Consider the following 14,924-nt stretch of genomic DNA (forward strand, 5'->3'; position numbering starts at 1 on the left):
CAAGTCAGTTAAGAATAAATTCTTATTTACAATGACGGCCTACCCCGGCCAAACTCTAACCCGGACGATGCTGGGCCAATTGTGTGCCGTCCTATGGGACTCCCAATCACAGCCTGTTGTGATACAGCCTGGACTCAAACCAGGGTCTGTAGTGACACCTCTAGCAGTGAGATGCCGTGCCTTAGACCGCTGCACCACTCGGGAGCCTTCGCCATTGCACATTGACAGTAAACAGATATTGTGTTATCTGTTTTGTGTGTTGTGTATACTGTAGTTTCATGTAGTAGTTTTGAGTTGTGTTCTCATAGACTATTTAAACTGTGTTGTTGTTCTATGCATGTTGGATAGCAGGTTAGCGTTTTTCATCACAAATCTTGTTCTGGAGGCAGCTCTGCAGCATGGTCACTAGCTGGCAAAGCCACAAAGTCATCAAATGTTTAACCTAACCTTAACCACACTGCTAACCCTAATGCCTAACCCTATTCTTAAATTAAGTTTTGTTTTCATGAATATTTAAAATATAGCCAATTTTAAGTTTGCAGCTGGCCAATCTAGTGAATATCACTCAGTTCTGCCTCCAGGGCAAGATTCATGTCAATAAACATCAACCTGCACATTAGATAGAGGATGGCTTGTAAAACATCAGTTAATTAAAAAAAAACATAATTTTCAACAACAAACATAATTTTCATCCATCCTCCCCCCCAAACTTTTTCCACCAGCTGCCACTGTACCAAGTGCATACTGAGAGCCAAATAAAACAACTTTACAGCTAGCAATTTGTTTACCATGGTCTCTGGCAGATTCTGTTTTTATTCCAAAACTTCAAGGATGTGTGTACCTGTATGTGTTGTATGGAAGAGCTCCAACTTGAACTGTTGCCAGGGGAGTCCCTAATGCCCAACTGTGGTGTGGGCACTAAACCACTATAGGATCACCAAATTGCTCATAACAAAAATATTATGATCCTACACTCTGCTGTATGGAAAGCTTATGTCAATATGAAAATAAGTGTAAGCAAAAATATAGATATAATAACACTACAGAAGTTTGAATAAGTAGGTTATGTATTCCCCCAATGTCCTTTGTGAGTGCGTGATTAGGACCTAAATTGCAGGGACTTTGTAGAGATATACTTCGTAGAGGAATAATTACACCGCATAATTCAACACCAGGTATTATCCATCTCTGGGTCGTGATATGTCCAGATTTTTTTTCATAAAGTGGGCATTCTTGGCTATCCCAGAATTCCGTGTGCTCGGTGTATCCTACGGTGGCAACCTAGCGTGGCTACTGCAGGCGGTGGCAGGATGACATAGGGGGACTACCGGAGTCAGCAGCCAAAGCTTGGAGAAACTGCACCTCAGACAACGGATTTTGGAGGACACAGGATACCCGGTAATGCAATAGAAACTCCACATTTCATAAAGGGGACTCGTGTATTGAATTCAGTAGTCCCACATTAATTGTGGAAAGAGAAAATAGTTTCATTATCGATGTTTTCATCTGAAAATGTGACGTGCGGCCGTTGCATCATTTACAGGAGATGACGAGGCGATTCCCTTGTACAAAAAATACTGCTCATGGATAACTTAGTTATAGTAACATTCAAGACGAATAGAGATATGTTAATCTTTATTGAATCTTTGTATCTCGTATCCCTCATTGTAATCTGAGAAGTCATGCTTTCTGCATAAGCTACTTTGTATCATATGAGTATAATTTTCCTCTGGATACAGTATCATGGCCATGTGATCAAAACGCCCGATGCCTATTTGCGACTGGTTAAAAAGTGTCTAATAATTGGATTACGCATGGATTCTTGCGCATCAATGGAAAAGTTGTCCGTTGGATTGTTTTGTGGGAGTTGTGCTCTGTTTTGTGCAATTTACTATGGCGTTATGCGTAACGTCTAGCGGTTTTGATAAATTATTGGTAGACTATCACCGGTGTATGACAGTTATGACTTGCAGTCCCGAAGTTCCTGTCTCGGTTTTCGGTATTTCTGCAATGCGGTGGGTGTGGCCTGACTGTTCCGTAGATGGAGAGGAGGAGAGGAGAGCGTCTTGTGGCTGCTCGGCCAGCTGGTTTACTCGCCCAACGGGGCGTTTTTCAGCCCACATCATGGTTAGCAAAGTGTGGGCACATGCTACAGACACAGGTGGTGCTGCATTGTGCAAGCTCATGGGTCAGAAAATGTAGCTATAGTGGTCCATTGTTTACTATTTTATGGATGTGTTTTATTTTGGTCTCATCTGTCACCACGGGACATCAGAAATGGGTTATAATAGGCCAACAATTTACAACTATGTTTGTGTGTAAATGTAATAAACTGTTTACATAGGTACGTGTTGGCTATTTGTCTGTTTTTGTCATCATTTTGATTTATGATGTAGAAACTGCAAAATCCAGCACAAGGTAATGCTATGATTGATTTGAAATGAAATGGTTATGATAGTGTCTGCATCACTCTGCTTGGAATGTTTAAAGTGATAGGCCTATCTGGAACTTGATTTATTTTCTTAGCATATTTGAAGAGGTGTGTGTCAATGTGTGTCCATACCAATACTTACTCTCTCCAAATAGCAGTATGGTCCACAGAATAGTGATTGTCACGGTTTCCTTTACGTGAGCTGCATGTTAGGGTTGTGTTGTTGACCAGTGACCACACCTCAGAAAGTGACTCACTCTCAGCCTGTTGAGGCTAACAGAGAAGTAAACAAATAAGCATATTGCTGCAGATTTCTGTTGTGCTTTTCACTAACACCTGCCCAATATCCTTTATCTTGGCTAGAGCTCAGCCAACCATTGGTCAATATTAGCAAAATAGCTTTTGATTCAACATAATGGTAATAAGGCCTTGGATAGAAGAAAGGAGCAGTCCAGCTGCTGAAGCCATGCTGGGTTTACACCTTCTGTAAAGCTCTTCAGTCCAGCTGCTGAAGCCATGCTGGGTTTACACCTTCTGTAAAGCTCTTCAGTCCAGCTGCTGAAGCCATGCTGGGTTTACACCTTCTGTAAAGCTCTTCAGTCCAGCTGCTGAAGCCGTGCTGGGTTTAAACCTTCTGTAAAGCTCTTCAGTCCAGCTGCTGAAGCCATGCTGGGTTTACACCTTCTGTAAAGCTCTTCAGTCCAGCTGCTGAAGCCATGCTGGGTTTAAACCTTCTGTAAAGCTCTTCAGTCCAGCTGCTGAAGCCATGCTGGGTTTACACCTTCTAAAGCTCTTCAGTCCAGCTGCTGAAGCCATGCTGGGTTTAAACCTTCTGTAAAGCTCTTCAGTCCAGCTGCTGAAGCCGTGCTGGGTTTAAACCTTCTGTAAAGCTCTTCAGTCCAGCTGCTGAAGCCATGCTGGGTTTACACCTTCTGTAAAGCTCTTCAGTCCAGCTGCTGAAGCCATGCTGGGTTTAAACCTTCTGTAAAGCTCTTCAGTCCAGCTGCTGAAGCCATGCTGGGTTTAAACCTTCTGTAAAGCTCTTCAGTCCAGCTGCTGAAGCCATGCTGGGTTTAAACCTTCTGTAAAGCTCTTCAGTCCAGCTGCTGAAGCCATGCTGGGTTTACACCTTCTGTAAAGCTCTTCAGTCCAGCTGCTGAAGCCACGCTGGGTTTAAACCTTCTGTAAAGCTCTTCAGTCCAGCTGCTGAAGCCATGCTGGGTTTAAACCTTCTGTAAAGCTCTTCAGTCCAGGAGCAGTGGATGGGTTCCATTTTTCTCATGGACGCGTATCATCCTTATGTCCTACAGTATATGACTTTGATGGATGGCTTAAATTGTGTTATGCTGACCACGGACTACTGCAACAATACTGCTACTGTGCAGCAGTGTAAGGTTACATGGGAGAATGTCACACATACAGCATCTCTTACCATAACATTTTATGTTTTGGTCATTTAGCAGATCCAGAGCAACTTACAGTAGTGAGTGCATACATTTCCGTACTGGCCACCCTGGGAGTAAAAACACAAAATATAAGATTTATAGTGTGATATGTTGGGTAGTACTGTGGTGGAGCAATGGGGGCCAAATAACAATGCTTGGCTTGTCTGGAATGGATTTCTCAGTCTAAATATGGGCCAGTGGCTTTTGGCCTCTGTGTCGAGTGTTTCAATCACTGGATCTAGGCTACAGTGGAACAAGTCACAGAGCAGCAGCCTATTCAGAGCAAAGCAGAAATAATACGAAGATACCAAGGGACTTTTCTATCAATAGCAGTGTAAAGTCCTTTGGTTGTGCACCTCTAGTACATTTACATTTCAGTCATTTATCAGACGCTCTTATCCAGACTGATTTACAGGAGCAGTTAGGGTTAGGTGCCGTGCTCAAGGGCACATCGGCATACTTTTCAGGGATTCGAACCAGCAACCTTTCAGTCACAGGCCCAACGCTCTTAACTGCTAGGCTACATGCCGCCGCTTAGTCAAGAGAGTTCAAAAAGACTGCCTTGTGTGTAAGTATACAGTCACTCAGATTACTGCATGGAGACTAATTTACAAGAGCAGGCATGTTTTATGTAAAAGAGGAAAGCAGGACTTGTTTGTGACTCAAGGAGCTGTATTTTAGCATTGCAACAGCACCAAGGACAGCGCCACAGACTTTGAATAATAGACAGTCAGGCCCAGTTCAACTAATATACCACTGTTGTAAGCCTATTATTCTCATAACTGAAGGGCTAGTGAATGTCAATCAAGAAGCCTTGTAAGTGTGCTGCTGCTTTGTCATCAGGATAATTCAATCTCATTGAAAGAGATATATGCAGTAACTCAGCAATATTTTCTCTCTGAGGTTTTTTGGCGAAACATTGCCATTCCTTTCCTTGATATAAGCCTATGACCCTCAAACTCAACTCTGGGCCTAGAAGCCAGTTCCACTGCATTGTTTCATTGTTCCCCTCTAATCAGGGACGAATTTAGACCTGGGACACCAGGTGTGTGCAATTAATGATCAGGTAGAATAGAACACCAGCAGGCTCCGGACCTCATAGGGTCAGAGTTGACTACCCCTGGCCTATGAGTTGAACCATGAGCAGTTTAGAGGAGTTAAAGTCTGATTATATAGAATTCAGGTAGTAACCTTTACATTGTAAACAGCAACAACTACTGTATATCGTGTTACTTAAGCAATAAGGCCCTAGGAAATGTGGTATATGGCCAATATGCCACGGCTAAGGGCTGTTCTTAGGCACAAATGAACACCCTTAGCCGTGGTATATTGGCCATATATCACAAACCCCTGAGGTGCCTTATTGCTATTATAATCCGGTTACCAATGCAATTAGAGCAGTAACAATAGATGTTTTGTCATACCCGTGGTATATGGTCAGATATACCACGGCTGTCAGCCAATTAGCATTCAGAGCTTGAACCACCCAGTTTATAATATACTTTAATGTTATTACCACTTTACTCCATGGTAAATGTGAAGTGTTATCAAACATTTTTATAGAGGTTGTATTTAGGTTTTAGGTTTTTGGAAGTTGTATTCTCCATTTATAATCATAATACTCTGACAGTGTATAGGCCTGTAGACAGTGTATAGGCCTATATCGATGGATCATAATCTTCACAGTATGCCTGGCGGTTGTCCTAGATGTTTGAATGACAGCCTTTACGTACTATACTCTGTAATTGTGTGGATCTGTAGATAGTACTGTATCATTCAGTAATATAATGGTGCGATCCTGCTTTAGAGTCCATGGGAGATTCTCTATGATGAGAACGTCTATTGGAGCTCAGTATGCAGATCAGATCAGTACATGCCTTATTTTAATTGGGATCTAAACTCAATTTCTTTTACCCTTATAATTATTATAATTTTTTCATCTTAACCATGTTTCTGTTTGCTCTTAGATGGACCTGATTGAATAATTCATATTTCTCATTAACATTTACATTTTAGTTACTTAGGAGACACTCTTATCCAGACCGAATTACAGTACAGAGCTGCGTCCATTATGAGGGAAGTTAGAGTTAGGTTCACGGGCCAATTCTAACTAGCTTAGCACAAAGAGTGGAAGTCTTTGGGTACAGCTAGCATACATAAAAATAGTATCCACGAGTTCATCTGACTCTGGGGAAGTAGATAAAGGGCTTCATTGCCAAAATCCCCAACTATCTCTTTAATATCATCAATATTATGCCACATGAGACACTGTTATTACAGTTCCAGGCGTGTTTGCTTTGGCTTCAAAGGGGTAGAGTTGAATGGAAAAACATTCTAGGTTACAGTAGCTGACTCTGTTAATGATACCTCATAAGCTCAGTTGGTAGAGCATGGCGCTTGTAACGCCAGGGTAGTGGGTTCGATCCCCGGGACCACCCATACGTAGAATGTATGCACACATGACTGTAAGTCGCTTTGGATAAAAGCGTCTGCTAAATGGCATATATATATATATATATATATATAAAAAAACATTGTTTTTGTAATTGTAATAATATTCTCTTCACTTCAGGAAATACTAATATGGTTGTGTAGATGTCAAATATTAGACTTATTCTTTATTCATGGGCAGTGTTGTTTTGGGTCATCAATGATTGAGTATAAAGGTCTTTAATCCACCTACCAGGGAGAGCCATACAATAAGTAACTAGGCTCATCTAAACCGTGTCAGCTGATTGAACCTCTCTCCTATCCAGATCAATGGTTCCCTCAAGACCATTTCTAATCTGCCCTGGGGTTATTTAGTTGGACAAAACAGGTTTCATCTGTGATAGGCCTTTAGCGCATTGTGACAGACAGAATCAACTCCTTCCAGTGTGTCTGTTCTACTTCACACTTTTGGATGCTTTGTGATGTAGGAACACAGATGTGCTGATAGCTAGCTCCCCCTCTGTTTGTTCCTCCAATTTCCCTAAGGGAGGTCATTCATTGTGGAAATGTGTTCCCTCACTCATGTGGGCTACTGTTGCTTTCCCCCCTCTCCTTGGGTGGTCTGGGTAGAATCCTGGTATTGTGGTTGGTTAAATTGTATGGCTGTTTGGTAAAGAGGACCAGCTGTGGCGTTGAACTGGGTAATTGGCTGGAGGGTCTCTGGACTCTGCCAGTCCCCTGCCGGCCCACCGGCTCTATTAGCGGAAGGGGGAGATAGCAATGCAATCAGATTGAAGGAGACACTGGTTATTTGGGAATAATTCAAAGGCGAACAATAATTGAAGGAAGCAAGCGTAAGATAAGATCTGAAGAGGACTTCTGTCGGTACTAGTGCTGAGCGATTAGTGCTTTTTCAGGTCGTTTCGGCTATAAAAAATATCACTGTTTTCGATTTATTTTTTGATTATAATTTTTTGGGACATTAAATGCACAATGCATTATGTGGGTTGAATGCTGTAACAACACAGAATAAAACTATTAATGGAAGTCCTATGATGGTAGTGACTGCTCATTACTGCTTATCGCTTATTAGCATAATTTATTCACATTACTTAAATATTTGTTTTAGTCGATGACTTTATTATTTAATTCCAAGTCAACATCTCATCTCTATAGAGCTGCTGCCTATATAGCCTGACAAATTCACTATTTTAGTAGTTCTTCAAAGTAGATTAGGCACTTTTATGACTGCTGAATACCAACTATCAATCACCTAGATCACGTATTTGTAGGTAGAGAAACCCCCGCAATGCAACTGCTTTCTATCTCTCTCTCATGCTCCACACAGACCGAGACCTGACAAGTAAGTGGACATGCAACGGATTATGGTTATTGTAGTTAATTACCACATTTCCTGTGCTAAACTACGTAGAATATTGGCCTGTTGGAAACTATAAATCCCTACTACATCGCAGAATTTGAGCTAGATAAGATTTTTCTCCACAGAAACTGAGCATCAAGCTCACAAAAAAAACTGAAATAAATGGAATTTAAATCATTGAACTGACGTCAGTCAATTAGTTGTTTAAAAACGGAAAAATAAAAAGCAGAGAAATGATTTAGTGTAGAGGTGCTGACTAATGGCAAATAAACTGTAAGCTATATACTCTACATATAAACTCCCAGTAATTTATTTGGTAAACCACCAACGGTTATGTAGACAATGACAATATTGGGGGGTGTGTCAATTATTAGGTTGATGAGAATGATTTGAGTGAAACTGTTAAAAGACAATAGTTTACAACATGTTGAATATATTAGGCTAATGTTATCATATGTCAACATAATTAGATATGGTACATAATATTAGCATCAACATACTGTACATTATTATTGAATTAAATGCAATATACAGTATATATTTAATTGTTTCCAATTTAATTTTTTGCAACATGTAATCTTTTGGTTCAACCATAATGCATAATAAGCATTATCAACAGTGGGAACATATTGGGTGTACGCTGATAAGCTGTAGAAAGAATATATGAATTTATCAGACTTGTTGATAAAAAAGGAGGATTGTTCATAAGACTAAAAACTGAAAAAGAACAGACATTTCAGTTAATCGTTCAGCCCTAGTCTGTACTCTCTGTGCTGTAAATAGAGATAGGAGAAGAAGGGTTCAGATGTTATCTAGTCAGAGGAGAGGAGACTATTCAAATGTAATACTGTCCATAAAGAGGATGTGTATTCAGAACTAGAGGACACACTGGGTTGTTTGTTTTCCTTCAGATACTTTGAGCATTTGTTTAAGCCTACCTGAAATGCCAAATAAGCGTGGTTTGCACTTTTGGGCCTTTTTCCATTTCTCCAGACAAGCTCAATCAAGCGCAATTAAAGAATTTGAACAAAAACAAACACCATTTGAACCCAGGTCTGTCTGACTAGAAGACAGGCCATTGTTTGATGCTATATGCTCTATAGAAGAGTCCCACAGGTCCACAGACAGACAGTCTTTTGATGAGGACTCCAGATACAGTAAGTGTCAGAAAAGGTCAGAGCGGCCATCTTTTTCGACAGCAGTCGGCATTCTGTGTGTAAAAGATACCAGTACACGCATGCATTCTCTGCACAGCTGTGCCCAACCCAACCCATATTGGCATCCTTGCTAATTATAGGCCCCAACGGGCGAGAAAGAGACAGATAGAGAGAGAGACCAATAAAGAGAGAGCATCATTCATGATACAATGGTAGCCCAGAAAGACGTTTTCCACTGGGGCTTTAGCAAGAGGCTTGTATGAAAAAGAACATACATCAGGTTGAAGAAGCTATGCATTTGTTTTACACTGAACACAACATGTAAAGTGTTGTTCCCATGTTTCATGAGCTGAAATAAAAGATCCCATAAATGTTCCATGCACAAAAAAACCTTATATCTCTCAAATATTGTGGACAAATTGGTTTACATCCCTGTTAGTATGAATTTATCCTTTGCCAAGATAATCCATCCCCCTGACAGGTGTGGCATATTAAGAAGCTGATTAAACAGCATGATCATTACTCAGGTGCACCTTGTGCTGGGGACAATAAAAGGCTACTCCAAAATGTGCAGTTTTGTCATACAACACAATGCCCAAAGATGTCTCAAGCTTTGAGGGAGCGTGCAATTGGCATGCTGACTGCAGGAATGTCCAACAGAGCTATTGACAGATAATTTAATGTTAATTTCTCTACCATAAGCTGCCTCCAATGTAATTTTAGAGAATTTGGCAGTATGTCCAACTGGCCTCATAACCGCAGACCACATGTATGGTGTCGTGTGGGCGAGTGGTTTACTGATGTCAACGTTATGAATTGAGTGCCCCATGGGGGCGGTGGGGTTGTGGTATGGGCAGACATAGGGTTGAAAAGGATCGAAAACCTTCCGGAATTTTTCCATCAGAATTTAAGCCCTGGTATTTGGGGAATTTTGCTTAAATTCATAAAAAAGTTTGCTTATAACAGTGAACCTTTTTTTGTGGGATACACATAAGGCAATTCTATGTCTTGTGGCATATTTTGGTTAAACTATCCCCAATTCAATGGAATTGCAACCCTCTGCATGCACAGTGCACTCTTCCATCACATGTATAGCTGATTCTCAAGATCTTGCACACTAATTATATGCTATAGATCCCACACTACTACACTGTCTGAGCCAAGGACTACATGCTTTCTGGTAAGTTTTGATTACAATACTGGGTGGGGTGAATATATTTTATAAGACATATATGATTTTTGTTAACTAGTAAATAGTAGCCTACAGCAAAGTGTGTTTAAATTGTTTCTAACTTGTTAACAATTTCTGCTAGTTAGTTTTTGCTACCATGTGGGTTTTAGCTTGCTTGGGCCTACTAACTGAGGAGTGTTAATTCACATGTTTTCATAGATGTTTAATTTTTTTTAAATTATCTTACAAAGGAGTTATTTAATCTAACTACTTAACTATTTATCTGTACATGAAATTGTATTAGGAATTTTTTTACTCATTTTTTTCTAATGTTTACAGGAAAATGCCACGGGCACTATCTGATGTGTGGAGACATTTCACTGCAGCTCGTGTAGAAGAAAAATCTGTGTACATTTGCAAATACTGTGCTAAATCATATGTGAAGAAGGCAACAAAGATGCAGAATTATCCGGCAAAGTGCATAAAGTTCCCTCAGCGCTCACAACAAGCAACCTCTGACAAATGTCCCTCTACTTCTATTTGAGGAGAAAATGATGAATCAGACACCTTATCGATAGCAACAGCAATTTGTCCTCCTGGAATCAGAAGTTTTTTTGACTCAATGGAGGAACGTAGTCAGAGAAATGCTGATGAATGTCTTGCTCGAGCTGTGTATGTAACTGGTTCACCTTTGATGCTCACAGGCAATGTGGATTGGAAGAGATTTCTGAATGTTCTTTGCCCAGCAAACACCCCTCCAACCAGACATGGTTTATCTACTCATTTGCTGGATGCAGAGTTCAACAGAGTTCAAGTGAAGATCAAGCAAATCATAGAGAGAGCAGACTGTATTGCAATCATCTCTGATGGGTGGTCAAATGTTTGTGGGCAAGGAATAATTAACTACATAATCTCCACCCCTCAAACAGTATTCTACAAGAGCACAGACACAAAGTACAATAGACACACCGGTCTCTACATTGCAGATGAGCTGAAGGCAGTCATAAATAACCTTGGACTACAGAAGGTATTTGCACTGGTGACAGACAATGCTGCGAACATGAAGGCTGCTTGGTCTAAAGTGGAGGAGTCCTACCCTCACATCATACCCATTGGCTGTGCTGCTCATGCATTGAATCTGTTCCTCGAGGTCATCATGGCACTGAAAAACAATGGATACACTCTACAAGAGAGCCAAGGAAATGGTTAGGTATGTGAAGGGTCATCAAGTTATAGCAGCAATCTACCTCACCAAGCAAAGTGAGAAGAATTAAGAGCACCACATTGAAGCTGCCCAGCAACACCCGTTGGGGTGGTGTTGTCATCATGTTTGACAGTCTCCTGGAGGGGAAGGAGTCTCTCCAAGAAATGGCTATGTCACAGTCTGCCGATATGGACAGCCCCATCAATATGATCCTCCTGGATGATATATTTTGGAAGAGAGTGGTAAGCAGCCTGATACTCCTGAAACCTGTAGCAGTAGCCATTGCACAGATTGCACGCATCTGTCTGATGTTCAGACTCTGCTTGCAGATGTAAGAGAAGAAATCCATACTGCTCTGCACACTTCACTGTTACTCCAAGCAGAGGAAACTGCAGTTCTGAAATACATCAGAAAGCATGAAGACTTCTGCCTGTAGCCCATACACGCCGCAGAGTACATGTTGGACCACGAGTATGCTGGCAAGAGCATCCTGTCTGGTGCAGAGATTAACAAGGCTTATGGTGTCATCACTACCATGTCTCGCCGCCTTGGCCTGGGTGAGGGCAAGGTTCTTGGCAGTCTGGCGAAGTACACTTCCAAGCAAGGGCTTTGGGATGGAGATGCAATATGGCAGTCGTGCCAACATATCTCATCAACCACCTGGTGGAAGGGACTTTGTGGATCTGAGGATCTTTCCCCTGTTGCCTCCATCATCTTCCAAATCCCACGAACATCAGCCGCCTCAGAGCGCAACTGGTCCTTGTTTGGGAACACACACACCAGAGCACGCAACAGGCTGACAAAAACAAGGGTTGAAGAACTTGTTGCCATCTGGGCAAATTTGGGGCTTTTTGAGCCTGACAATGACCCATCCTCAACAAGCTTGGAAAGTGACAGTGAAGATGAGGCCGCAGTGTCTGATGTTCAAGAGGTGGACATTGAGGAGGTCCAGAGAGAAGACATGGAAGCCTGAGAGGAAGACATAAAGATGTATGTTAAAAACTGTTTTTGGGAGATGCAATGGATTATTGGGGATCATTAAATAGTCCCGTTCTTTTGTTGTTCAGTGAAATCATCCCATGTGAATAGTCAACTCTTCACATGGAATCAGGAATTCCCCAGCGTAGCTGTTTAGGCCCCTTCCCTTTTCCAATTTCTACTAACGACATGCCACTGACTTTGAGTAAAGCCAGAGTTTCTATGTATGCGGACGACTCAACACTATACACGTCAGCTACTACAGCGACTGAAATGACTGCAACACTCAACAAAGCGCTGCAGTTAGTTTCAGAGTGGGTGGCAAGGAATAAGTTAGCCCTAAATATTTCTAAAACTAAAAGCATTATATTTGGAACAAAATACTCACTAAACAATAAACCTCAACTTAACCTTGTAATAAATAATGTGGTAATTGAGCAAGTTGAGATGACTAAACTACTTGGCGTAACACTAGATTGTGACAACTGTCATGGTCAAAACATATTGAGGCAGTAGTAGCTAAGATGGGGAGAAGTCTGTCTATAATAAAGTGATGCTCTGCCTTCTTAACAACACTATCAACAAGGCAGGTCCTACAGGCCCTAGTTTTGTCGCACCTTGACTACTGTTCAATCGTGTGGTCAGGTGCCACAAAAAAGGACTTTGGAAAATTGCAATTGGCTCAGAACAGGGCAGTATGGCTGGCCCTTGGATGAACACAGAGCTAATATTAATAATATGCATGTCAATCTCTCATGGCTGAAAGTGGAGGAGAGATTGACTTCATCACTACTTTTATTCATAAGATGTATTGATTGACATGTTGAATGCACCAAGTTGTCTGTCTAAACTACTGGCACACAGCTCGGACACCCATGCATACCCCACAAGACATGCCACAAGAGGTCTCTTCACAGTCCCCAAGTCCAGAACAGACTATGGGGGGCATACAGTACTACATAGAGCCATGACTATATGGAACTCTATTCCACATCAAGTAACTGACGCAAACAGTAAAATTAGATTTAAAAAACGGATTAAAAAAACTCCTTATGGAACAGCGGGGACTGTGAAGCAACACAAACATTGGCACACGCACACACACACACACACACACACACACACACACACACACACACACACACACACACACACACACACACACACACACACACACACACACACACACACACACTAACATACACACTAACATACACACTATACATACACATGGATTTAGTACTGTAGATATGTGGTAGTGGTGGAGTAGGGGCCTGAGGGCACACAGTGTGTTGTGAAATCTGTGAATGTATTGTAATGTTTTAAAATGCTATAAACTGCCTTCATTTTGCTGGACCCCAGGAAGTATAACTGCTGCTTTGGCAGCAGCAAATGGGATCCATAATAAATACAAAAATACAAACTCTTCTAATTTAAGTTCAATTCGTAACTAAATTGTTTTTACAATTTCTATTGGAAGGATTTAATAATTTGCAATTATTAGGTAAAAGGTTTATGTTTCTGTCTCCGTATGATATGGTAAATATATCCAATGCAAAAAACATCTACATTTAATTGGTATTAATATTCATTTGCATATATTTCCGTTAATTCCCATGTATTCCCATTAATTCCCATATATTCCCATTAATTCCCACAGAAGGTTTCCACCTCAGAATATTCCCCAAAATGTCCAACCGTAGGCAGACATACTGTAAGCTACGGAAAACTAACACAATTGCATTGTGGTCCTGAGATCCTGAGGCCCATTGTCGCATGGATCTGTACACAATTCCTGAAAGCTGAAAATGACTGATTTCCTTATTATGAACTATAACTCATTTATATTTTTGATCAGTATGGATGACATGTTATTTTTTGTGGACCTACTGGCCTTTATCTCTGTGGTGAAATCCTGTTTTTTCTTGAATTCCCACCCTTGCTTCATTGGTCATGAAAGTTGATTAATTCTGGTTGAAATATCAGCTCCTTTGTCAAGTCAATTTTTACTCCTTTTTCTGATAAATAAATTACCTTCAGATGATGGCTTGAATAATTCAGATTTCTGCTTACTAGTAACGTAGAGAAATGCAAATTTGTCTCATGATTTTTCAAGCGAAAATAGAGAACATTTACAACATAATGAGGATTATAATTTCCTTGTATCAGAATGTCTGGAAAGGATTTCCTGACCTTCATGGGATCTTTCTTGTTTGTTCTGTTTTCTCTGCTGCTTTAATATTAGTCCAACAGAAGACTGCTATGCTGGCCTAAATTGGGCTGCAGTTTACTGGTGTTCCTACTGTTTAGCCTGGACTATCTCTAATGTTGCCATAGTAACTACCGCAACAATGGCCACCTTTGTGTCTTTTTGGGGGGCTCCTTTTGTCAAGGTGTTTTGCAGAGCATGGACAATAGTGAAAATATTTTTTGAAAATGTGATGCACAGTAGGCTACAGATGTAGGATTTTAGGAAGTATGAATTATTATGTGGAAATATGAATTATTATGTGGATTATAATTAATGGGCATTTTTGTAAGTGTTGATACATTTTTCGTAAGTGAAAATAAAGTCTGACATAGTGGAAATTACAAACTTCAGAAGTATTTTTAAACCTCAAATGCACTACAAGTTATCCTGCAACAGGGTGATCAAATTAAGATCATACATCTGTACATTTATGTAATCTCTTTAGTATTGCATTTTACATCATTTTTTCTTAAGAC

At 40.6% G+C, this 14,924-nt stretch overlaps 1 protein-coding gene across 17 annotated transcripts in view; it reads left to right on the forward strand.

The window, feature by feature from the left end:
• Positions 1–14,924, forward strand: part of epb41l3a (erythrocyte membrane protein band 4.1-like 3a) — an 83,160-nt gene that overhangs the window by 23,644 nt on the left and 44,592 nt on the right. For 12 of the 17 annotated variants that reach the window (XM_035756146.2, XM_035756202.2, XM_035756255.2 and 9 more), the window contains exon 1: positions 1,243–1,398. The exons of 4 other annotated variants lie outside the window; for them this stretch is intronic. The gene's annotated coding sequence lies outside the window, so the exon portion shown is untranslated. Of the gene's footprint in view, positions 1–1,242; positions 1,399–14,924 lie in introns of those variants that run through there. One more of the 17 variants, XM_035756262.2, reaches the window with a different exon arrangement.

The sequence above is a fragment of the Oncorhynchus keta genome, chromosome 4, assembly GCF_023373465.1.
Source record: "Oncorhynchus keta strain PuntledgeMale-10-30-2019 chromosome 4, Oket_V2, whole genome shotgun sequence".
Taxonomy (NCBI): domain Eukaryota; kingdom Metazoa; phylum Chordata; class Actinopteri; order Salmoniformes; family Salmonidae; genus Oncorhynchus; species Oncorhynchus keta.